The following is a 27,552-nucleotide window of genomic DNA, read 5'->3' as shown; positions in this document are numbered from 1 at the left end:
GCGGCTCCAGCCACTGTCTATCTCCTCATTGGACAGATTGATAGCAGCGGGAGCCATTGGCTCCCGCTGCTGTCAGTCAAATCCAGTGACATGGGGGTGGGGTTGAATCCCACTGTCTGTGTCAATAAAAGCAGCAGCGGGGCTCATGAATGAGCCTGCATGGGTGCCCCGCTTTTTGTGGAGGCACCCGATGAAAAGGAGGGGCCTGGAGCTCCAACGGGGCACCCCAGAAGTAGAGGATCAGGGCTGCTCTGTGCAAAACGATTGCACAGAGAAGGTAGGTATAGGCATGTTTGTTATTTTTATATTAAAAAAAAAAAAAAAAAACAGGGTTTACAACCCCTTTAATCTTAAGTTATACTGCGGCAGGTTGGCTCCACTGGGCGAGCTGTACGCTGGTCACTTTAAGAGCACAAGGGGGCGCACGCGCGGCATGACGACAGAGCCAATGCGTGTGCCCGACGGTCGTGATCTCCGCCGAGCACCCGCGATCGCTCCTGAGTGCGACAGAATGGAGGTTTGTCAATGTAAACAGACACATCTCCGTTCTGTCAGGGGTGAGGAGACTGATCTGTTCCTACTGCTTAGGACCAACGATCGGTCTCCTCCCCCAGGCAGTCCCATCCCCCCACAGTTAGAAACACTCCCTAGGACATTTAACCCCTTAATTGCCCCCTAGTGTCAATGCCTTCCCTGCCAGTGACATTTATACAGTAATTGGTGGCTATTTGTAGCTCTGATCGCTGTATAAATGTCAGTGGTCCCAAAAAAAAGTGTCCGCTGCAAAGTCTCAGTCCTGTTAAAAACCGCTGATCACCGTCATTACTAGTAAAAAAAAAAAAAAAATTGATAATAAAAATGCCATAAATCTATCCTATTTTGTAGTCGCTATAACTTTTGCGCAAATCAATCTATATACGCTTACTGCTTTTTTTTTTTTAATTTATTTTTTACCAAAAATATGTAGAAGAATACATATTGGCCTAAACTGATGAAGACATTTTTATTTTATTTTGTTTGGATATTTATTATAGCAAAAAGTAAAAAATATATATATATATATATATTTTTTTTTTTAATTGTCGCTCTTTTTTTGTTTTATAGTGCAAAAAATAAAAACCGCGATCAAGTACCACCAAAATAAAGCTCTATTTCTGTGGGAAAAAAAGGACATAAATATTGTTTGTGTACAACGTCCCATGACCGCGCAATTGTCAGTTAAAGCAACAGTGCTGTATCGCAAAAAAATGGCCTGGTCATTAAGGGTGCAAATCCTTCCAGTCCTTAAGTGGTTAAAAACCTGAGACCAAAATGGTCGTATCCTCTCGCAGTCCTACCACATGTGTATATACGTGCCTGTAGCCACACCACATCGCCAAGAAGTAGCATGAGTGGATGGGAATATCTTGTGCAGAGTCGATGGATCCCTGTACCAACGGAATAGGATCTTACAGTTTTTTTTTCTCTGGGTGTAGCGGGAAAAAAAAAATTAGAGTTATGTGTGAAATGAAAATGAAGTCTGCCATTCAGCCCTCAAATTCTTTACCTAAGTCCGAGGACCACACTTATTCTATTATTTTAATTAGGACTGATTTTAAATATTTTTGGACATGGAATATGTATTGTGATTTGTTTGTTTTGAATAAGTAGGATTTTTTTTTTTGCATATTTATATACAAAGCTGCTTGGTAGAAATCAATTGCATGATCTACTGATATTGATGTATTTATAAAGGGGTATTTTAATGTAGCTGCGAGGTAAATTTAAATATTAAATTCCCATTTTTCTTCCTCTACAAACTAGCGGCACAGAGTGGGGATTTGATTTAAACCCTTTAATATGTTTTCTGTTTTCTATTGAATAAATACGGGTTTATAAAAGATTTGAAAAATCATTGAAGAGTAAAAATCCGGCACCAGGACGTCTTGGCATTAAAGAATAAATCTTTATTTAATCCATCAAACCATAAAAAGGAACCAATTTCTAAAAATGTATGCGTTTCAGCCTCCTACATAGGGATTAGTCATAATTACTATGACTTAGGCCTATGTAGAGGGGCGAAATGCGTACATTTTTTAGGAGTTGATTCCTTTTTATGGTTTGATGGATTAAATAAAGATATAAATATTTAAAGTCAAGACGTCCTGGTGCCAGATTTTTATTCTCTTCATTGGATTTTGAACGATCAGTACTACATGAGTTCGGGCACAGATGTCTTGATCTCACCCTGTCTATCCTTATGGGATTTTAGGGTTGTAATAATTCCTTTGTTGCTTTTAAAAAATTATCGCATTCTGTTTTCATGTAGATTTTGGACAGCATCTCAATTATCTTTGGAATTGGGGTTGTAGATTGCAGACTGACTTGGTAGCAACCAGTTTACAATATATTTAAGACATGCAAAGCAGAAAAAAAAGCCACAATAAATTAGTTATATTTAGTGCAAATAATTTATATCCATGAACTAGTTTTTTTTTCTTTTATATACACATAAATATGATATAGACACATATGCATACACACAAACCTATTATGCAGATTTTTTTTTTAATTTATATAATGCACTATTGTCTAGTTGCCTGTCTTCTCTCTGTACCTGAGCAAGCATGCAGCAGGTAAAATCAGACTTCCAAATCTGCGTACTTGTTCCAGGGCTGTGATTAAAAATACTAAAGCCAGTGGTTCAGCATGGCAACCTACAAATGCAAGTTTAATTTAACCGCTTGCCGACTGCCTCACGTACATTTACGTTGGCAGAATGGCACGGGCAGGCAAAGCAACGTATATATACATTGCTTTGACCCTGCCGCCTAGCGGGCGCGCACGCCGCGGTCTCCGTGACCCACAGACTCGATGTCCGCTGGTGTCCCGCGATCGGGTCTTGGAACGTCAGAACGGGGGGATGCCTTTGTAAACAAGGCATCTCCCTGTTCTGCCTAGTGACACAACACTGATCGTCTGCTCCCGATGAGAGGGATCAGTAATGTGTCACAGTAAGCCACGCCCCCTAACAGTTAGAATCGCTCCCTAGGATATACTTAACCCCTTCCCCGCCCCCTACTGGTTAACCCCTTCACTGCCAGTCACATTTATACAGTAATCAGTGCATTTTTATAGCACTGATCACTGTATAAATGTGAATGGTCCCAAAATAGCGTCAAAAGTATCCGATGTGTCCGCCATAATGTCGCAGTCACAATAAAAATCGCAGATCGCCACCATAACTAGTAAAAAAAATTTAATAATAAAAATGCCATAAAACTATTTTGTAGACGCTATAACTTTCGCGCGAACCAATCAATATACACTTATTGCGATTTTTTTTTTTACCAAAAATATGAAGAATACGTATCGGCCTAAACTGAGAAAAAATGTGCTTTTTTTAAAAAAAATTGGGGATATTTATTATAACAAAATGTACAAAATATTGCTTTTTTTTTTTTTTTTTTTTAAGTGTCTCTCTATTTTTGTTTATAGTGCAAAAAATAAAAACCACAGAGGTGATCAAATACCACCAAAAGAAAGCTCTATTTGTGGGAAAAAAGGACGTCAATTTTGTTTGGGAGCAACGTCGCAATTGTCAGTTAAAGCAACGCAGTGCCGAATCGCAAAAAGTGGCCCGGTTATTTGGCAGCCAAATGGTCCGGGGCTGAAGTGGTTAAAGCTGAACTGGAGACAAACTGCTCTGCTGTGAAAGGGACTACACGAGACTGATATCAAAGTCAAATTCAGGTACTTGCATTTTAACCACTTGCTGCCTTGGTATTTAGAACACTCGTTTTTCAAAACAGCTTACACAGTGTGCTATGCCAGCCTCTAATAGAGGGACTGACATAGTCTTATATAAATGCATTAACAAACACTTTAAAGGCTGTATTCAATGTATGTGAATGCATGGAGGGCCACATTCACCTGCTAATAAATAAAGATAATAATAAGATACCTAACATGTCATGCTTTAAATTTGCGCACACTTGTGAAAGGACAACAAACTATGGTGCTTAAACATCTCCATAGGCGACGCTTTAAATATTTCTACAGGTTACCAGTTTAGATTTACAGGTCTACTACTAGAATTATTGCTCTAGCTCTAACGATCATGGCGATACCTCACATGTGTGGTTTAAACACTGTTTAAATTTTTTTTACACTGTCTCTTCATTTTTATTTTCCCTGATCACTTTCATTGCTGCCACAAGGAATGTAAACATCCCTTGTGACAGTAATAGGCAGTGACAGGGAATGTTTATGGAGAGATCTGGGGTCTATAAGACCCCAAATCCCTCCTTTGCACTTAAAAGCATTCAAAACGCCTTTAAGGCCCCTTCCACATGATAAGCACGCTCGGATCCACCTTTTTCAGGCGGATGCGAGCGGGCCATCCATTCAATTGTATGGAGCCGCAGATGTCAGCGTAGATGTGTCTGCTGACATCCGTTTGCCATCCGATCCGACAAGATCCTCTCTAAACAGACGTGTGGTGATACTATCGCCATCCTTCTTAAAGGATCAGATAGGATCTGATGAAAACAGACATGCTGTCCGTTTTCGTCCGATCTCCCCATAGAGATCGACGGGTCCATCCCTGCTCAGTGAGCGGAGACGGACCTGTCATCCATTGGCTCAGCGGAGATCAATGGAGCGGTCTCCAGCTGAGCTAGCGGAGTACGTTGAGCGGATCCGCCCCGTGTGAAAGGGGCCTAAGTCTTCTGTAAACCAGAAGTGATGTCATAACATTGCTTCTGGATTACTAGATCCAAGACCTGATCAAAGCCAATTATGGCTTTGTTCAGGTCTCCAGCCAGCCGGCGGATGTGCCGACTGGTCGCTCGGGCCTCCCTGTGGGATGGGAGAGCCTGGGCGATGTGCTTGGGGATAACATCCGAGAGGCTTCTTAGCCGCATTTGGTTGTTTCCAACTGCTGGCTCTACACCCGCGGGCCGGGTGCACGTGAATTTATCACATGCACCGATGGGCTGGCCATTTAGCGGTGGCAGGCCGGGTGTGCCCCATGGACCATAGGTTGCTGACCCCTGGTGTATACTATATTATTTTTCTGTGAAAGTGGATTTACCTATTAATTATAGCATATATTACTTTTTACAAAATATATAGTGGGGACGGAAAGTATTCAGACCCCCTTAAATTTTTCACTCTTTGATATATTGCAGCCATTTGCTATAATCTAAAATCGTTTAAGTTCATTTTTTCCTCAATAATGTACACACAGCACCCCATATTGACAGAAAAACACAGAATTGTTGACATTTTTGCAGATTTATTAAAAAAGGAAAACTGAAATATCACATGGTCCTAAGTATTCAGACCCTTTGCTCAGTATTTAGTAGAAGCACCCTTTTGATCTAATACAGCCGTGAGTCTTTTTGGGAAAGATGCAACAAGTTTTTCACACCTGGATTTGGGGATCTTCTGCCATTCCTCCTTGCAGATCCTCTCCAGTTCTGTCAGGTTGGATGGTAAACGTGGTGGACAGCCATTTTTAGGTCTCTCCAGAGATGCTCAATTGGTTTTAAGTCAGGGCTCTGGCTGGGCCATTCAAGAACAATCACAGAGTTGTTGTGAAGCCACTCCTTCGTTATTTTAGCTGTGTGCTTAGAGTCATTGTCTTGTTGAAAAGGTAAACCTTCGGCCCAGTCTGAGGTTCTGAGCACTCTGGAGAAGTTTTTCGTCCAGGATATCCCTGTACTTGGCTGCATTCATCTTTCCCTCAATTGCAACCAGTCGTCCTGTCCCTGCAGCTGAAAAACACCCCCACAGCATGATGCTGTCACCACCATGCTTCACTGTTGGGACTGTATTGGACAGGTGATGAGCAGTGCCTGGTTTTCTCCACACATACCGCTTAGAATTAAGGCCAAAAAGTTCTATCTTGGTCTCATCAGACCAGAGAATCTTATTTCTCACCATCTTGAAGTCCTTCAGGTGTTTTTTAGCAAACTCCATGCGGGCTCTCATGTGTCTTGCACTGAGGAGAGGCATCCGTCGGGCCACTCTGCCATAAAGCCCCGACTGGTGGAGGGCTGCAGTGATGGTTGACTTTCTACAACTTTCTCCCATCTCCTGACTGCATCTCTAAAGCTAAGCCACAGTGATCTTTGGGTTCTTCTTTACCTCTCTCACCAAGGCTCTTCTCCCCCGATAGCTCAATTTGGCCGGACGGCCAGCTCTAGGAAAGGTTCTGGTCATCCCAAATGTCTTCCATTTAAGGATTATGGAGGCCACTGTGCTCTTAGGAACCTTAAGTGCAGCAGAATTTTTTTTGTAACCTTGGCCAGATCTGTGCCTTGCCACAATTCTGTCTCTGAGCTCTTCAGGCAGTTCCTTTGACCTCATGATTCTCATTTGCTCTGACATGCACTGTGAGCTGTAAGGTCTTATGTAGACAGGTGTGTGGCTTTCCTAATCAAGTCCAATCAGTATAATCAAACACAGCTGGACTCAAATGAAGGTGTAGAACCATCTCAAGGATGATCAGAAGAAATGGACAGCCTCCGAGTTAAATATGAGTTTCACAGCAAAGGGTCTGAATACTTAGAGCCCTTGCACACTGGGGCGGTTTGCAGGCGCTATTGCGCTAATAATAGCGCCTGCAAACCGCCCCGAAAGTGCCGCTGCTGTCATCCCAGTGTGAAAGCCCCGAGGGCTTGCACACTGGAGCGATGCGCTGGCAGGACGGTAAAAAAAGTCCTGCCAGCAGCATCTTCAGAGCGGTGAAGGAGCGGTGTGTATACCGCTCCTTTACCGCTCCTGCCCATTGAAATCAATGGGACAGCGCGGCTATACCGCCGGCAATGCGCCTCTGCAGAGGCGCTTTGTGGTGGTATTTAACCCTTTCTCGGCCGCTAGCGGGGGGTAAAACCGCCCCGCTAGCGGCCGCATACCGACGGTAAAACGCCGCTAATAATAGCGGCGTTTTACCGCCGACGCCGCCCCCCGCCCCAGTGTGCAAGGGCTCTTAGGACCATGTGATATTTCAGTTTTTCTTTTTTGATAAATCTGCAAAAATGTCAACAATTCTGTGTTTTTCTGTCAATATGGGGTGCTGTGTTTACATTAATGAGGGAAAAAATGAACTTAAATGATTTTAGCAAATGGCTGCAATATAACAAAGAGTGAAAAATTTAAGGGGGTCTGAATACTTTCCGTCCTCACTGTATAAATTTATTATTGTATATTACTTTTTTTTTATTATATATTACTTTGTATCTGTGCTAGCAAATTGGTAGAGCTGTAAGCTCTTTTTCTTTGTTTTTCTATTACTTTACAGCCTGTTCTAAAAAAACTGTTTATTGACCTCAATAGCTCAAGGTGAAGTTTACACACACAGGTAATTGACTCATCCTTTATCAATCTGACATCAGACAGCTCATTCTGAAGTTTCAATCTGGCAAACCCTTCATTACAGCAGGCAACTTCTGGGAGGTTGTCTCTTGTGTTAATCCATAGTGTTCCGGGAATGCTTTATCATATTGAATGTTTATAAAAGAAATAAAAAAATAAAGTTTCCCCAAAATCATTATAGTTTCATTTACACATAAACTCTACCAAATTAAATTTGACTCCACTACATACAAGCAAGATGAAATCAGCTGCCTTAATTCTTCCCTTGAATTTAACACTTTACTTACGTTACAAAACCAAAATACCGGGAAATACTGTAACATATGCTATTGTCCTTAAAGCAGAGTTCCACACAAAAATGGAACTTCCGCTTTTCGGAACCCCCCCCCCTCCGGTGTCACATTTGGCACCTTTCAGGGGGGAGGGGGGTGCAGATACCTGTCTAAGACAGGTATTTGCACCCACTTCCAGCATAGACTCCCATGGGAGTCTACGCCTCTTCCTGTCCCCACCGCGCTGTCTCCTGGGAAACACACAGCTCCCCGGAGAGAGCGGGGACCACTTGGGATGCGCAGCGCGACTCGCGCATGCGCAGTAGGGAACCGGGAAGTGAAGCCGCAGCGCTTCACTTCCTGATTCCCTCAGGTAGGATGGCGGCGGCAGCTGCCGAGAACCGAGCGGGTTCTCGGCCTCGCCTGCCGACATCGCTGGACCCTGGGACAGGTAAGTGGCCATTTATTAAAAGTCAGCAGCTGCAGTATTTGTAGCTGCTGGCTTTTAATATTTTTTTTTTTTGGCGGTGTGGGTGGACCCCCGCTTTAAGGTTTGTGTTTTTTTTTAGTAGAAAAGTGTTTCACAGTGTCGTCTTTGGTCAGATCTAAAGAAAGCATAAAAAAATTAGCTGGTCACAGTCTGGTTTATACACAAATCATGTACCGTGTTTTGTTGGTTGAACTGGATGGACTTTTGACTTTTTTCAAGCAAATAAACTATGTAACTATGATAGAGCTCAGGATTCACTGGAGCGAGGAATGACATACGGACAACCATTTACTTTACATTCATAGAGCACAAGGTGGAGTACTGGCAAAAACAACAAAGCACAAGTGCTTATAATCTCAAATATATGCAGTCAACACTCTGCAGAATTAAAATGTGCGTCAACAATTCAGATGCAATGAGACAATCACCACTAAGGATCAGGATAATTAGAATGGATGAAAACTACCTGGATTGTCTGTAAGGCTAGGTTCACATTTGTGCATTGTGAGAATGCACAAATAACGCACTTCACTTTTGCAGGCACATTGCTGTGCTAATGAAGCTTAATGACACTCTAATGCACCTTGCTAAAGTGTGCTCTTTTGCGCATGCCAGAACACATGGTGACAAATTACCATATGTTTTAATGCAGTGAAATTTATTTAAAAAAAAAAAAAGGTCATGCACTTTTGTGCGATTTTCCTACTGCCCACTGAAATGGAAATGCAAAGATGTAGAGGTGTGAATGGAGCCTAATAGTCTGTCTCTTAAAAAAACGTTTGCAATTCCCAAAAAGGGCAAAATGCAGTCATAATAGCTGTGGTCTCTACACATCCAAACACATACAGTTGTGCTCATAAGTTTACATACCCTGGCAGAATTTTCGTTTCAAACATTTTTATTTTTTTGTTTACAAGATTTAACATAGGTTTTGAGATAACCGCATTCGTATACAATACATAGAGGAGTATGAAATAATAATGAAGTTTCTCTTATATCATATCTGAAATACAAATATAAAATAAAGCATTTAACGATATAAATATATATATTTTTAATTTAGTATCAAACCACAAGATGGCGCTGTTTTCTAGTGCGATCGCTATGTTTTAATCTTGCCATTTGAACTTTAATGTAACACTATCCTATCCATTCACTGTGTTATTATTGGGGGTGCAACGGATGAAAAAACTCACGGATCGGATCGATCCTCGGATCAGAGTCACAGATCAGATCATTTTCGGATCACCAAAAAAAAAAAAAAGACAAATCTTGTTACACCCACCAAAGTTTTAGATTTAACAGCTATTTTCAACACAAAACAGAGCTTATATGCATAAATACAGTATTTGTAGATCGGACGGACTGTTTAGATGTTAAATTCTAAAAGCAGCAGCAAACCTGCTGACCTTACATGGTTGCTAATGTGACAGAACACCTCTGATTTTCACATTTAACACTGTATTAATGCATATAAGCTCCGTTTGGTTTGAAAATAGCTGTTAAATATAAAACTCCAGTGGGTGTAACAAGATGTCCGCTAGCCCCCTTCTCACTCTCTCATTACAGTACTGTGTAGGAGTGTGGGGTGTAGCAAGATGGCGGTGACGAAACGTCACTTCCTGACGAGATAGCGGCCGCCGGGTGTACCAAGATGGCCGCCGCTCCGGAGCTAGGCCGAAGTCGCGGCCTTTTCTATGGACGGGGCCGCAGAGCGCTCCGCGGATCGCGGGTGTGCTGATCCACGAAGGTTGACACATACGGATCGGTGACGATCCGTTGCACCCCTAGTTATTATGGAGTAGTTAAGATTAGTGCTTGTGTTATGATTTTATTACAGAATACTAATAACTTGCTCTGTTTCTGTCATTTGTATAGAACTATATCGTATCCATGGCAGTTTCCTGTCTTTGGAGCGCTTTTTTACTTCCTGCTTCCTGTAATTGGAACACAATGAGTGATCCGCCTATTTCCCGCCGTCCCCTATTTATAACCATCGCACTGCACGTCAGGCCATGCCCCTGAAGATGTCAGTGATGATGAAATGCGTAGGGAGGAGCCTGTAACGTGTGACATAATGCTTGTACTGGGATACGGCGGCCATCTTTATGGTTAGAAACACTGGACATTTCTTTCATTTTTTTAACCTGCTTGATATTTACTTCGCAAATGTGAGTGTATCTACTTATTTATCCCCTATTAAACTACTTTTTGGGATGTCTGCACTATGAAGTGTTCTCTTTTCTTTGCTAGGTTCTCCATTAACGAGGTCGAGTAAGGCTTAATTATGCTCATGCTGCTGAGGATCCTATCTTGGAATTATTAATTATATCAAGACACAGAGTAGTACTGTGGATACAGCATCAATATACAGTGCCACGACCTATAATTTTGGAATAGCAAGAGAGAGTGGGACTTGGACTTTTTAGGCACAGTCAACAGATAATTTTATACAAAAATAGTTAATTTTAAAATTAACACATAAAAATACATGATCTCTAAAAATCCACATTGATAATACGATACATAATAATGTTACCGCTACTAATAGAACCAATGATACCTACAAGGAGACAAGAGAATGAGTAGGTATCATTCCATAATAGGTATGAATCCAGGAATATGATTCAAAGACAAGTAGACAGTATAGTGCTGTTCAAATATTAATTCGCTCTACATGTTGCGCACTCATAGCGCTTCTTCAGGAGCTTTAATAATGACTATCAAAGAGAAATGGAAGAGAGAAACATGTATAAATAAAATGCATAATATCACAAAACAACAAAGTACTATATATATATATATATATTAGGGCTGCGGAAATTAACGATTAATTCCTCGATTAATCATTAATTTTTTTGATCGGTAGGCTGCCTGCCCTGGGGCTGCTTTGGGCCAAACTGTGGCTGCAGCGCAGAGCTCCGCTCCCTCCTCCTCCACTATATGTCATACAGTCCAGGGATCCTCAAACTATGGCCCTCCAGCTGTTGTTGAACTACACATCCCATGAGGCGTTGTAAAACTCTGACATTCACAGACATGACTAGGCATGATGAGAATTGTAGTTCCTGAACAACTGGAGGGCCATAGTTTGAAGACCCCTGTCAAACACATATGCAGTATAACCAAAACTTCCGTTTATCAGCGGATGACAAAACGGCGTCACTACGCACATCACGTGACTTCCAGGAAGCTGAGCGAGTGTGTGGGACGCAACCAGAGTGCACGCTGTCCACCTACAGCTCGGTTGCCTATGCTGTATACCGGCAAGTGCAGCCCCTATGAGGATTATGAAAATTACATCTATCATAACCCGGATATCCCAAGGCTGCTCGAGGAACTGCAAAGGCTGACACCAGTGGTTATCTGCCAACCTAAGGAGCTACATGCGCATTACCCCTGTAGGGGTAGTAGGATCTGGTGAGTGGGGACCCTTGAGGGGGAGCACGCAAGTCACCTGTCAAGATTCTGTGATCACTAAAGTCACCTGCTACAATTCCTCTAAACACGAGTAGTCACCTTCATTGGGATGAATGCACCTATGTGTTCTTTGTACATGGTGCGATAAACTGCATCTTTGGTGTAATTTTTAACTTTGGTACGATTTTTGCATTTTTTCTGTTTTTTGGTACGATTTTTTTGCATTTTTTTTGTTTTTCTGCATCTTGGGTTTATATACACCTTGATTTTATGATTGGGACACTATATGTATACACTTATATGTTTTTGTATATGGTGCGATAATTACATTTTGGTGCGACTTTGGTGCAATTTTTCTCAAGTCATCTTCCAGGACGGCACACCTGAGAGATGAGAGGCTCCTCCCCACAGGAAACACAATCAATCAACAGCTGTTTTAAGTCCACACCCTTCCCCCTGATCCTCAGTTTTTGATTGTGTTTCTCCCTACACGGCGAAACTGTTTGTTTTTTTTTTTCCAAATGACCGAAGCCTGGGGCTGGTGGTCTCCCCCTGGGAGCCGGACCAAATGCCTGGGAAGCCTCTGGGTCTGGCGGGATATATTTATCCTTCCCGGGGGGTTCCCCTATCCTTTCCTCAGGGGGGGGCAGCAGAAACTGGGAAAGCCCCCCTGAGAGCTGAAGGCCCCTGGGTACAGTGGTGTCCCCAGAACTTCAGGGGCCTTTATCCTGTCTCCCCCCTTTACCTGTCCGGATGTCCGTTCAGATGGGGGTGCTGGCCGTCGGTTCTTTCCAGGGGGATCGTATCCCCTGACTCCTGGGACCCTGGTAGCTCGCGTGGGCTGCTGGGGAGGGCACCGCCTGAACGACCCGCGTTCTTACCCAGAAGGGAAGGCTGAGAGTCAGCAGGAGCAGGCGCCCACATCCTCCTTCATAGTTTACTATGGTGAATGTCTGCCTAAACCACCTCATGGGAATGAGGAATGTATGGCATTGCCCCCCCCCCCCCCCCCATGTGTATATACTGACTGGACAGTGCAGGACACAGCCTAACCTTGCAGCTCCCTAAAGGGACAGCAGTTGTGGGGGGGGGGGCACTTTGGCGGCTATCCTCCTTGCGTGTGGACCATAAGGATGGAAAAGCAAGCCCGGTGGCTGTGGAAAAAGGGGAAGACGACAACGGTGAGTCAAAAATCCCCAATCCCAGCCAGATGGTTTCTGGGCATTTGAGATAATCTCCCCTGGGGTCTGGATTCAAATAGCCCAGAAGCTTTTGCTAAAGACACCAGCCACAGCTCCCTCCTACATCAGAGATGCTGTATGGTGGACAAGTGGTGCAGAGGAGCGAGTGTGCCTAAACATCCTCAGATGGGAAAGAGGTAGGTAAGGCATTTTTTCCCCTTCCACCTGTATTTACTGAGTGGTGCAGTGCAGGACCTGGGGTCTCCATAACAAAATAGCCCAGAAGCTACTGCTAAAAACCACCAGCCACAGCTTCCTGTTATAGCAGAGACACTGTGGTTATCACAACAGTAGGTTGTCAGCCTCTCCCTACATACCCGGTTGTGGTACATTAGTAGGGGTGAATACAGCAAAGAGGGTGACCTGGTAGAACAAAGAGTTCCTTACTGGCCAGGTATATCACTGAACAAGTTATTAATGGTGCAATGGTTGAAGGATTCAGGAGTAAGCTCCCTTGCTCAGCAGGTGCACTAGGTTATCTGGCCCTATTAGCCCAGCTGCTAGGAATCTGCTTAAAGTTGCTCCAAGATGCTTAAAGGCTGACCTAACTTTCAACAATGTGGCAGGGACCAAGCTTCTGTGTGGCACAGTAGGGGTTCCCTTGTGACAGATCCTCCTTTTTGGGGGTTGCTTGCTATGGGTAACTTTTCATAAGCTCCAACCTCCCACTCCACTCTTACATTGTGGTTCTATTTTAATGCAGGGGGTAAGAAAAACCTTTTTGTTGGTTTGGGCTACAGTCCACTCAGTGACAGATCTAAAAGCGATTTACCATAAATCGTTTTTCCTATATCCTTTGATTAAGGATTTTCTGTGCAAACATATGCAAGAGCTAGATGGCTATATGATTGCTTCTTTAAGGGCTGCAGGTGGCTATTTACCTCCAGGCTAAATTGGTAACCACCCTTTTTAGAGGTCTTATATTGGTCTCTAGGGCTGGGCTCATTGAGACTTTAGTTACTGATCAGCCCCACCCGTGTATGAGCTGGCTAGCGTTTGCTCAATCTACGGAGGTAAGGTAGGACAACAGCTACTATAGTAAGGTGTCCAACCATTTTAGGATTGGTTCCTTCACTGGTGGTGAAGGATTAGTATCTACAGCCCAGGCTATGCCTATGAAATAATTTGCTCCTGTTTGGTTATTTCATAAAGGGATACACCATGACTCCTTCTTGGCTGCTCACCAGTAGACATCAGTAGTGAAGGTTTGTCCTTGCTGGGGTGTTTGGTGGCACAACTAAAGTACACATTGAGATTTGTGACATCTCTGCAGAAGCTTGTTGGGTGTCCTTTATATCCTAAAGGTACTGCTTTGTTTGGCTACAGATCAGAAAATACAACAGGGAAGGTGGTCTGTACTTTCTGGTTTTGTGCCGCACGCCAGAAACGCACATCATTGAGTCTGGTGATGACATTTCTGCTCATAATTGTTATATTGCTGCACATCAGACCTACACAAGATTGGGGTCTGTCTGTGGGGTTTTTGTGTGTCCTGTATTACTGCCTTATTGGTTGCTTATCAGAAAGGCAGCAGGAAAGATTGATGGCAGGGGTAGTACATATACTGCCTTTGGTAATCGGTACAGCATCACAAGGTGGCGTCGTGCTGATTCAGACAGTGCTATTAACGGCAATAGCTGCCGATTTTAGGCATGCGATTTGACATGTGAGTCGCATGCCAAATCGCTACAATATGGATGTGCTATCGCTATTCAGAATTGTTAGATTGTTGCACATTAGAGATATACACGATTGAAGTTTGTCTGTGGGTCCTGTATTACTGCCTTATTGGTTGCTTATCAGAAAGGTAGCAGTGAAGATGGATGGTCCTGATTTTGTTGGAAAATACAAATTGAACCTGTGCCATGGGTAGTACACATACTGCCATTTGTAATCGGTGCAGCACCACAAAGTGACGTGCTGATTCAGACAGCGCTATTAACAGCAATGGCTGCCGATTTTAGGCATGCGACTTTGACATGTTGAGTTGCATGCCAAATCACTTCAATATGGATGTGCTATCTCTATTCAGAACTGTTATATTATTGCACATCAGACATATACAAGATTGAGGTCTGTCTGTAGGTCCTGTATTACTGCCTTATTGGTTGCTTATCAGAAAGGCAGCAGTGATGACGGATGGTCCTGATTTTGTTGGAAAATACAAAATTGAACCTGTGCCAGGGGTAGTACACATACTGCCATTGGTAATCAGTGCAGCACCACAAAGTGGCCCGGGCTGATTCAGACAGTGCTATTAACGGCAATGGCTGCCAATTTTAGGCATGCGATTTGACATGTTGAGTCACATGCCAAATCACTTGAATATGGATGTGCTATCTCTATTCAAGATTGTTGTTGCACATCAGACACATACAAAATTGAAGGTTTACTGCCTTATTGGCTGCATATCAGAAAGGACACAACAGTGAAGGTTGTTTGTCTTTTTCTGATTTTGTTTTTGCTGCTCAGCAGGGAGACACATTGAGGGTAATGACATCTCTGCTCAGTATTGGTATATGCTACACATCAGACATACACAAAGATTGAACATTGTTTGTGTCCTGTATGTCCTATATTTACTGACTTATCGTCCGTATATCAGAAAGGCACAGCAGTAAGTGGTGTTTCTCATTGATCTTCCTTGCTGTTTCTTAGGTATACACAGTAGGGGGTTGTTGGCTGCACTCCTCCAGGGAGCCACAGCATGGGGACCCCTTTGTTTGTTCGACCCGAAAACTGCTTTTCCTGCGACCTGTGCAATCTTGAGGTCTGTGGTTCCGTAAGCAGGGACTGCTGGATACGCTGCGACCTGGAGTCGCACAGTCACGAATGATACCCTTTGGAAGCCATAGTATGACTTCTCATGCGTCTTGCAGTCCCAAGTGGCAGGTTGGGTCGCACGGGTGTGGGAACCCTAAGCTTATCTGTCCCTTCTGGTTCAGGTTTTGCAATGCTGCAGGAATACTCATTGTGGAGTTATTGCCTTATTTTGCAGTAGACCAGAAAGATCGCAGCTGTAAAGGCTGTCTGTTGTTTGTTTTTATGTTGCTGCACAGCAGAAGTACTCAACATTGAAGCTTGTTGGTGCTTTCTGTTTCATATTGCCTTACCTTATGGCACTTCAGAAAAACACAATGCTGTAGGTTGCTTGTGTTCTTTCTCTGTTGGTTCTATGTAACTGCACTACAGAACTGCATAACAGGAAGGATTGTCTTATAACTGTACTTGGTGGTTCGTCATAAATACGCAACATAGAAGTTTGGGTCTTTCTGTCTTCTCTTTTATAGCCTTGTTTTGCTGTACATCAGTAAAACACCACTGAAAAAGGGGGTTCCCGTCCTTTCTGTATTTACCAGTTATGACCTAGATAGCTGCACTTCAGAAATGCGCAGCATTTAAGGTGTGTTTGTGTCTTAATGCTTACATATTGGCCGCACATCAGAAAACCAGACTGTGAGGTTCAGATTTGGGTCTCTTCCCATATTTGATATTTTGGTTTAGCTAGTCACACAACATTGATGTCTATGCTTGTGTCCTTTCTGTCTAAATCTATTGTGCTATGTCCACAATCTATGATTTTTTTTATTTGTGATATTAATAATACATGTATCACCTTTTTGTATTTCAGCCTTCTCTTCCGTGAAAGGGCCAGGAGTTCTGGTGCAGATGTCACATGTCAGAAAGCCTCGACCCCTTACATTCAGGGATGCCAGAGCCATTTCCTAGGGTTGAAGCCCAGTAGAGTTATGGGTCACTGGAGGAAGGCGATAATGAATCGCCCTGTTTAATAAGAACTTAGGAAGTTCGGTTCAGAGGAGTTTTATGGCCTGAAGATAAAGTATAAACATGTATACCCGACCAAATAGGTTACAGCTCGGTGCATGGCCTTCATTTTGCCCTTCTAGCAAAACTAGATGTAGCAATATGAGTGTTCTTCTCCTGCTATAGATGTTAATCTCCTGAGTAGGCTCTCAGGCGTAAGTAAAACTATAGATTGGGCATGCCTTAAACCCAGGGATTAAGTTTTTGTTAATCTATTTCCCTTAAGTAGGTTTCCCTTCAGTCTTTGCTGACGTAAAGCTAAAAATGAACAAAAAGGGGTTGTCTGTCAGGGGCCCCCCTTTTTTGGCAGTTTTATTTCCCTGGACAGGGTTGTGTTAAGACAGGCCCCCTTATGGATCAATGTAGTGTCCTTGTCTTACAACACAGGTCTCCGATTAATCTTTTTAGTGGTTCTAAACAGCACCTATAGGCAGAATAGGCCATTGTTGGTAGATGTGTGACAGACAACATTGATAACCTACAAGTTTAACATGTTTTCTGATTCCATCTTTAAGAGCCCACTCCACCTAGATCCTGCATCCGAAACAGAGAAGGCAGGGACACATGTGGAGTAGACCGGCAGATCAGCCGCATGATCCAGCTAAGATACCTTCATCAAGCATATGGAGTAAAGGTAAAGCTTACTGCAGAACCGAGGTTCGCCAAGAGTCTTGCAGTGGTCCCACCCTAAGGTAGGCCTGAGGTACTTGATTATCCTCTCAGGTGTGCCGTCCTGGAAGATGACTTGAGAAAAGTACTAGTTACTTACCGGTAACTGTCTTTCTGGGAAATCTTCCAGGACGGCAGGCCTACTTCCCACCCGTTGGAGGAGGGAAAATTTTAGAACACTAGAAGGTGAGTACCTATGAGGAATGATTTCCCTTGTGAACCAGGTTCAGGAGTTACTTCTCTACAAACTGAGGATCAGGGGGAAGGGTGTGGACTTAAAACAGCTGTTGATTGATTGTGTTTCCTGTGGGGAGGAGCCTCTCATCTCTCAGGTGTGCCGTCCTGGAAGATTTCCCAGAAAGACAGTTACCGGTAAGTAACTAGTACTTTTTTGGGCCGATACGACATATTCCCTTGGTCCTTTTTTGAAAGGAAACAATTTTTTTCTGGTAACCATATCTGCTGCAAGAAGGGTATCAGTATTGGCTGCTCTTTCTTGTAAAGAGCCATATTTTTATTTTTCACAAAGATAAGGTAGTATTGCGTCCTCATCCTAACTTTTTACCAAAGGTAGTATCAGGTTTTTATCTAAACCAGGATATTGTTCTACGGTCTTTTTTCTAGAACCTTGTTCTTTGGGGAAAAAAAACAAACTCACTACATGTTTTTGATGTGGTGAGAGCAGTCAATGTCTACTTACAAGCGATTGCTCAGATTCAAAAGACAGATGTTTTTGTTCATGTTGCCTGAAGGTCCTAAAAGAGGATAGGCAGCATCAAAATCTACTATTCTAAATATTCTAAAGATTCGACAAGTAAGCGTTCAAGCTTATGGTTTAAAGAGGTGGATTCCACCCTCTCAAATCAAAACGCACTCCTCTAGGGCTGTAAGTGCTTCCTGGGCAGTGCATCACCAAGCCTTCATGGCTCAAATCTGCAAGGCCGCATCTTGGTCTTCAGTCTATACATTTACCAGATTCTATCAAATAGATGTAAAAGGTCATGAGGATATGGGATATAAGGATATAAGTCCTTATATTAGGATATAAGTCCTCTAGTCTCTTATTGCCCTACTTTTGTTGTGTCTCCCTCCCTTCAGTTGGCATTGCTATGGGACATCCCACATAGTAACTACTATGGCTCTGTGTCCCGTGATATACGATAAGAAAATAGGATTTTTAAAACAGTTTACCTGTAAAATCCTTTTCTTTGAAGCACATCACGGGACACAGAGGTCCTTCCCTTCTTTGGCTTACACGTGTATTGCTTTGCTACAAATCTGACGTACTCCCAGTAGTGGGAGGGGTTATATAGGCAGTGCACTTTTTGTCTTAGGGCTTGCCAGTGTCCATCACCTGAAGGTGGCCTATAACCCACATAGTAACTACTATGGCTCTGTGTCCCGTGATGTACTTCAAAGAAAAGGATTTTACAGGTAAGCTGTTTTAAAAATCCTGTTTTGTAGGCTGTCTTTATGATTTAATAGCTTTATATGTCACCATTAAATTACCTGGAACAAGTGTGCAAGCTCTGACTTGACTGGCAACAAACGGTTATTATACCAATAACAAAGGTTATTATTTTGTGAATTAACTCTCAGGTTGCATGTACGTTTTCTGCTTAAAGATATCCTAAGGCCTTGTTCACATCTATGCAAGTTTACTTTTGATTCGTTTCTGCAGAGCTTTTTGCAGTGAGTTTTTGCTGCGTTTTTATGTGTTTTGTTGGCAGAATAAAAAACGCATAACGCTGCAAAAACACACTACATGCTTTTCTTTTTGAACCTGCTTATTGAACCAAAAAACGCATCATTTTGTGTTTAAAAGAGTTCCTGACCCTTTCCAAAAACACAGCGGCTGAAAAAAAGCTTAGCTCTGAATGTGTCCCATAGGAAACCATGTTGAATGGACTGCCGTGCATTTCTGCAAAAAGCACTAAAAAACACATAAGTGTGAACCAGGCCTTAGTCTGATGAACTGCATCATTCAACCCACTTTTCCACTGAGCTCAGGGCATCCTGGACCCACCCCAACTTATGAATGGACAGTGAAAGGAGAAGAAGTACAATGATGAGCTCATATATGTCTCTCTGCTCTCTCCTGTCAGCACATGAACTGGCTCCTTCCACTGCTTCTTCCTCTGACACTTCAGCCCTGCTGCACTTGGACTGCAGGAAGCCGATACTAGGTCAAATTCAGATACTCATCCTGCTTGCATTTCAAAAAAATATTTAATGATGTGTTAATGAATACAGAGCTACATTAATGTGTGTCTTTTGTAACTGCCTGAAGTTCATCATTAGGGAGCTTTGCAATGCCCCTAGAAGTGAGGAAGCAGTTATCTGTCTATAGGGATTTTATTAGTGGCCACCTAAAAACATAAATGTGGCACCTATAGGTACAAGCCAATAGTGCTCATTGTGAGTTCCAGCCTTGTCCATACCTAACCACCTAATCACTCTATAGGAATAGAATGGTCATATAATAAAAAAAGAGTTTGAGGATAACATACCAGAGAGGAAAAATTGTGCTGTCTCCTTTTCCAAGTGGGGAGTCTCGAATTTGCTCATAGGCCACCATGCGGACTCCGGAGTTAACTGTACAAGACAGAAATAAGGAATGTGCCCCATGGACTCACAACCATCCAGAAAATAAAAAGATCAATAAAAACAGGGAGTAGTCAGGAGCAGAAAATGAATGCCAATTAGAGGGTCGCCCATGTCCTTTAACACTTTCTGACTACTGTCATCGCCATATGTAGTACTTTGGGGGCTCCCGAGGGCTGCAGGTGTGTAAATCTGACAAACCAACAGTCAGCAGTCAGATGGAAGCGAGCACAGCCAGCAGATCGCTTCCACACACATTTGTATGTGTGCCCCCCCCCATACCACATTGGTAGACCCAGGACCAGCATAGCAGGTGCCACCAGATAGAGGGTAGGGAAATTAGCGAGCGTCTGTTCACTGATCTCCCTTTCCAGCTAATGACCCAGAAGTGATGTGTAAAAACGTCACATCCAAGTCCTGATGTTACTTGCACAAGCCAGTATGGCTGGAGAAGATGTGAAGACCACTGATGTCTCATAGAGAACCTGTCACCAAAAAATGCATCACAAATACCCCCTTTGGACTTTTTGTCCACTATGTGATTAAAAAAAAAATAAATAAAAAATGATACTGTAAAAAATAAAGTTACACAAAAGTACTTAAAATCTCCCAAATAAGTTTGAAGCCCCCTCTGCCCCCATAAACACAAATGTAAATGCACATGCCAAGGGGGCCTTGTGAGCACATAACTGATTGGCTACTTGTGTTGCTTCTTCCTCTCACACTCCAGCCGTGCTGTATGGGAATAGCAAGAAGCTAATAACATGCTTGCATTAAAAATAAAAATTAAAGCTGAACTCCAGAGAAAAGAAAAATCCTCCCTTGTATTGTGGCTCTTCCTGCACTATAATGGTCAATAATGCCTTGGGTACCAGTAAAAAGGACTTTACTTTCCCTGATTAAGACGAATCCTCCTTAGGCCCCTTTCAAACTGCTCTGTAGCAAAATCATGGTAAAAATGCGTATGCGTTTTTACCGCGATTTTGCTGTGTTTCAGATGCGTTCCCTTTGTGCTTCTGGTGCGTTTTTGGGCCGCCTCCACCTGTGAAAAAATTACATGAGACTCAAAAATGCGGGTATGCTTTTACTGCAAATTTTCATTCATTTTTTTCAAAGATGCAGCATGCAGGACTTTTCAGAACGCACCACACCCACAGCGCAATAGTGTTTTATAGTGAATTAATATATAAAAAATGTGATAGCAGCGCTATCACATTTTTTAGCTACTCATTCATTGTTGTTTTGTGATAACATCCTGGTGATAGCAGCAGCTAGATTTATTGCACGTTGTTTATCTCACATAGTTTCTGCGTTTATTGGAACTTTTATATTCACGCACCACTAGGTGGCAGCGCACAACTACCACATATCCTAGTAGTGTTATGCCTCGTACACATGGTCGCATATTGATCGGACATTCCGACAACAAAATCCATGGATTTTTTCCGACGGATGTTGACTCAAACTTGTCTTGCAAACACACGGTCACACAAAGTTGTCGGAAAACCCGATCGTTCTGAATGAGGTGACGTAAAACACGTACGTCGGGACTATAAACGGGGCAGTAGCCAATAGCTTTCGTCTCCTAATTTATTCTGAGCATGCGTGGCACTTTGTGCGTCGGATTTGTGTACACATGATCGGAATTTCCGACAACGGATTTTGTTGTGGGAAAATTTTATAGCAAGCTCTCAAACTTTGTCTTTTGGAAATTCCGATGGAAAATGTGTGATGGAGCCCACACACAGTCGGAATTTCCGACAACAAGGTCCTATCACACATTTTCCGTCGGAAAATCCGACCGCGTGTACAGGGCATTAGTGTTAAAAGTCCCATAGGATTTAAAGGGAAACATTTTTCCTGAGTTTTTCTGGCAAGGTAGAAATGCAGGAAAAACGTATCAGTGTGAAAGGGCCCTTAACCACTTCAGCTCCGGAAGGTTTTACCCCCTTCCTGACCAGGCCATTTTTTGTGATACAGCACTGCATTGCTTTATGTGCGGTCGTGCGATGCTGTACCCAAAATTTATGTCCCTTTTTTTTCCCCCACAAATAGAGCTTTTTGGTGGTATTTGATCACTTCTGCGCTTTTTATTTTTTGCGCTAGAAACAAAAAAAAAAAGACTGACAATTTTGAAAAAAAAAAAAAAATATATATATATATATATATATATATATATATATATATATATATATATATATATATATATATATATATATATATATATATATATATATATATATATATATATTTTACTTTCTGCTATAAAACACATCCAATAAAAAAAAATTAAATCTAATTTCTTCATCAGTTTAGGCCAATATGTATTCTGTTACATATTTTTGTTAAATAAAATCCCAATAAGTGTATATTGTTTGGTTTACGCATGTTGTAGCATCTACAAACAGGGATATTTTTATTTATTTATTTTTTTTATTTTTTACTAGTAATGGCAGTGATCAGCGACTTATAGCGCGACTGCGATATTGCAGCGGACAAATTGGACACTAAAGTGGGGTACACACTATAAGAAAATCGGGCAAACGATCGTCTGATTTTCCTTTCGTTTCACAGCAAATCGGAACCGTTGAATAAAAATTCTCGCACGACAAAGGCTTTTTTTTTGTTGTTTATTGTTTCTGATTTTTTTTTTTTTTTTTGCACGAAAACCTTAGTTAGACTTACCGGTGATGGTATTTCTAGAAGTCTTTCAGGACAGCACCAGGAGAAAGAGAGAGCGTAGCTCTATCCAACTTTCCAGGAAACACTGCAAATACCGTATTTATCGGCGTATAACACGCACTTTTTTCCGCTTAAAATCAGGGGAAATCGTGGGTTCGTGTTATACGCCGATCCCCGCTAATTGTGATCTATCAGAGCAATCGCCGCTGACATTCACATAGCGTGTAGTTTTAAATATGGTGCCGCAGAGTTCGGAGGGACTCGGCGGAGCTGAACGAGCGCCGCCGAGATCAGTGCGGAGTGACTGGGCGGAGCCGAGATACACATAGCCGAGTATTCTCGGCTCTTCTCGTCATGCCCAGTCCCGCCATTGGACCTGTGTTATGTCCATCATAGGGCAGGACTGGCCGTGACTGTGAGCGGCAACGAGAAGGCCTGAGTACACTTGGCTATGTGTATCTCGGCTCCGCCCAGTCACTGAGTCCCTCCGAACTCTGCAGCGCCATATTTAAAACTACACGCTATGTGTATGTCGGCGACGATCTGTCCAAGCATGTAATGGACACTGGGGGCAAGGCTGCACTGACCACTGGGGCAAGGTTGCACTGGGGCAAAGCTGCACTGACAATTCTGCACTGGGGCAAAGCTGCACTGACAATTCTGCACTGGGGCAAAGCTGCACTGACAATTCTGCACTGGGGCAAAGCTGCACTGACAAGGCTGCACTGGGGCAAAGCTGCACTGACAAGGCTGCACTGGGGCAAAGCTGCACTGACAAGGCTGCAATGGACACTGGGGCAAGGCTGCACTGACACTGAAAAGGCTGCACTGACACTGAAAAGGCTGCAGATGGACACGATAAGGCTGCATTGATGGGCATTTAAATGTAAGTTTTTTTCCTTAAAATTCCCTCCTAAACTTGGGGTGCGTGTTATACGCCGATAAATACGGTAATTCCTTATAAGGCAGTCCCTTCCACCTTGGCCTCCGAGAAACCTCCAGCTATGCTGAAAAACAGATTTTTAAAACAAAACAACAAAGTATACACATATAATATAACAGTGCAAATCATATTGGAAACCACTAGGGAGGGTAATAGCTGCTGTCCTGAAAGACTTCTAGAAATACCGTCAGCGGTAAGTCTAACTAAGGTTTTCTCAAAGCGTCTTTCAGGACAGCACCTGGAGAGGATAAGCGAGAAACTTACTCTGTTGTGGGACCAGCACCTGTAGGACCTTCCGGCCGAAGGCCTGCACTGAAGCTGACAGTAGATCTACTCTATAATGCCGGATGAACGTAGTGAAACTTGTCCACCTTGCGGCTTTACAGATTTTGTCGGGAGAGGTGCCAGCCCTCTCAGCCCAAGATGTTGCCACTGTCCTCGTTGAGTGGGCTTGGATACCCTCTGGCGGTATCTGCCCTGAAACTTTGTAGGCTTCCTCAATGGCTGTTTTGAGCCATCTTCCTATTGAGCTCTTGGAAGCACGCTGTCCCTTATGTGCCCCTGAGAACAGCACAAAAAGGGAATTTTACTTCCTATATTGTTTGGTCAATTCCAGATAATGCATTAGGCATCTTTTCAGATCCAGCATATAGAACTTTTCCTCTTTAGAATTGGCTGGGGATGTGCAGAATGTTGGTAGAATCACCTCCTGAGAACGATGAAAGGCTGAGGAAACTTTAGCAAGAACGCCTGGGTCCACCTTCAGGATTATCCAATCTGAAAAGACTGTTAGGAAAGGTTCTATTATAGAAAAAGCTTGCAGCTCACCTGGTGGAGGTTACTGCTACTAATAAGGCCGTTTTCAGTGTCCAAATTTTTACTGTTGCCTCCTCTAGAGATTCGAAAGGATTCCCCGTTAGCCCCTGCAGGACCACTGACAAGTCCCAACTTGGAAAAATGGTTATAGGTGCTGGTCTTGACCTAACCATTTCTTTAAATAACCTAATAACTAATGGATCTCTTGATAACTGTACTTCCAAAAAAACTGATAACGCGTCCACCTGTGTCTTCAAGGTGCTAACCGCTAACCCCTTCTCCATTCCGTCATGAAGAAATTCCAGGATGGAAATTGTCTCCACGGCAAATACTTCTTTGTCCCGCACCAGGAGTTGTAGCATTTCCAAACCTTGAAATAAATATCTCTCGTGACTTTTTTCCTGCTGTTTAACAACATAGAAACTAATTTGTCCGACAGACCCCTTTTCTTTAGCATCTGCGTCTCAGAAACCAGGCTGCTAACTTGAGCTGGATTACATCTGGATACCAGATGGGTCCCTGGCTCAGAAGATCATCCCGTAGGGGTAACATCCAATGGGGTTCCGTCGCTAGGTTCAGGAGTGTTGAGAACCAAATCCTCTTGGGCCAATAGGGAGCCACCAGTATTAAATTTGTGGACTCTTCCTAAACTTTTTGGAGGACTAACAGTATTAACGGGAAGGGGGGAAAAAGCATAGCACAAATGGAAGTCCCACGGCTGATCCAGAGCATCCAAACCTCTTGCTTGATCCCATCTGCTCAGGGAAAAGTAAGTTGGGAGTTTTGCGTTTGAGTGGGTCGCAAACAAGTCAATCTTAGGACTGCCCCACCTGCTCATCACCATCTGGAAAACTTTGGAGTTTAGACTCCACTCTGATTCCGAAACTGTTCTCCTGCTCAGAAAATCGGCCATCAGATTTAAGCTTCCCTTTAGGTGTATGGCTGACAGGGACCCCAGATTCTTCTCTGCCCAGATTAAGATCTCCCGAGTCAAGGACAGGAGAACCCTGTCTTGGTACCTCCCTGCTTTGCTACGTAGGCAACTGCCATGGCATTGTCGCACAAGACCTGAACGTGTTGACCCCGATCTCTTCCTGAAACCAGAGAAGCCCCATACAAATTGCTTTCAGCTCCCTCCAATTGGATGATCTTTTTGTATCTGAACTTGTCCAGATTCCCTGGGCAAAACGATCTTTCAGATGAACCCCCCACCCCCAGGAGCTTGCATCTGTCGTTAACCTTTTTGAGGCAGGGAATACCCAAAGTAGGCCCTCGCTTAGGCTTAACTGGTTCCTCCACCACCATAACTTTCTCCTTACTTGCGCCGGAATCACGAACCTTTTTTCCAAGGGTTCTTCGTGCCTCCAATTTTGGAGAATCACTTGCTGCAGATCCCTTCGGTGAAGACAGGCCCATTTAACAGCCGGAATGGAGGATGTTATAAGACCAAAAGTCGACATTGCTGACCGTACTGTTACTGGTGAGCTTGTCTGGATCTGATTTATTGCCCCTAGGATCTTTTCCTTTTTCTCTTCCAGCAAGAAGATCCTTTGCTGAATAGAGTCGATACTGTACCCCAAAAATGTTATCACTTGGGAAGGGACTAAGCTTCAATTCTCCTCATTCAGGATCCAACCTAGGTCTTGCAAGTGGTCGTTTTTTCTGTTCAGATTCACCAGCAGATGATCTTTTGAGCTGGCAAATAGAAGCAAATCGTCCAGGTATGGAACTATCATGATTCCCTGGATCCTCAGAGGTGCCAAGGCTTCCACCATGACCTTGGTGAAGATCCTCGGAGCCGAGGATAGACCAAAAGGCAGGGCTCTGAACTGCAGATGGTCTATTCTGCCCTCTGAGCTGATCACCAGACACAAGAATCTCTGGGATTCTACCGCTATTGGAATGTGCAGGTAAGCATCCCTAAGGTTGATGGAAGCCATAAATCCCCCCCACCCCAGGTAGTTTCCTTACGGAATAGATCGTATCCATGCTTAACCTTTTGTAACGAATGGACCGATTCAGGAGTTTTAGGTTCAAAATTAAGCAAAAGTTTTTTTATTAGAAAAATGTGAGAATAAAACCCTAGACCTTCCTCCTGAGGTACTGGAATAATTAACCCCTGATGCCTCAGCTCTTCTACCACACCACTGAAGAAGGAAGGCTCGAAGTCTCCCTCCCACAGCAGGACCACCGTCACTGGCTTTTAGCTGGTTGTTTGGGGCGTCTGAATGGAACAGCCGCCCTACCTCTTCCCCTCTGTGTACCCCAGGGCTTCTTATAACCTGCTGCCTTGGGGGCAGGGCCGGTGCTACTACTAGGCAAACTAGGCAGCCGCCTAGGGCGCCCAGCCACTGGTGTTCCTACTCTTTTCTCTCTGTAGCAAGCAGCTAAGTCTCAGCATCAGCAGGCAGCCACCGCTCCGTTCACACATAGTGTCAGAGGCGCAGCGCCTGATGGAGGACTGTGTCTGTGTCCCGACTCCCGAATGAAGGGAAGCAAGCAAACATTCATTGATGGGCGCTGGTGAGGCTGCATTTGATCGGTGCTGGTGGGGCTGCATTGATGTGCGCTGGTAGGTTGCATTAATGGGCGCCGGTGAGGCTGCATTTGATGGGCGCTGGTAGATTGCATTTGATGGGAGCTGGTGAGGCTGCATTTGATGGGCGCTGGTGAGGCTGCATTTGATGGGCGCTGGTGGGCTGCATTTGATGGGCGCTTCATTAGAAAGGTGAGGTATACATGGGCATGGAAAAAGGGTAAAGTCAAGGGAGGGCGGCAAAATGAGGTTTCGCCTAGGGTGTCAAAAATCCTTGCGCCAGCCCTGCTTGGGGGGCCTGGGTTTGCTAAAGAGGATGAAAATTCTTTTTGATTAAAGGTGTCTTTTTCTTTGCCGGAAAAGCCTTTTTCTTGTCTGTGGTCCTATTCAAAATGGCCTCTAAATCAGGGCCAAAAAGTAGATTCCCCCTTAAACGGGAGACCACAGAGCTTCACTTTAGAAGCAGAGTCTCCGGACCAAGTTTTTAACCAGAGCGCTCTTCTTGATGAATTTACCAGGGCTGAAGTCCTAGCGGACATTCTGATTGATTCTGCTGAGGCATCCGCTTAATATCCCACTGCCTTCGACAGTACTGGGATGGTGTCTAACAGATCCTCTCAGGAGGTACCTCCCTCGATATGCTGCTTCAACTGTTTTAGCCAATGCTCCAATTTCTGGCAACTATGGTTGAA

This window comes from Aquarana catesbeiana, linkage group LG04 (genome assembly GCF_042186555.1).
Source record: "Aquarana catesbeiana isolate 2022-GZ linkage group LG04, ASM4218655v1, whole genome shotgun sequence".
In the NCBI taxonomy this organism is placed as follows: Eukaryota; Metazoa; Chordata; class Amphibia; order Anura; family Ranidae; genus Aquarana; species Aquarana catesbeiana.
Note: the sequence above shows the minus strand (reverse complement) of the source record.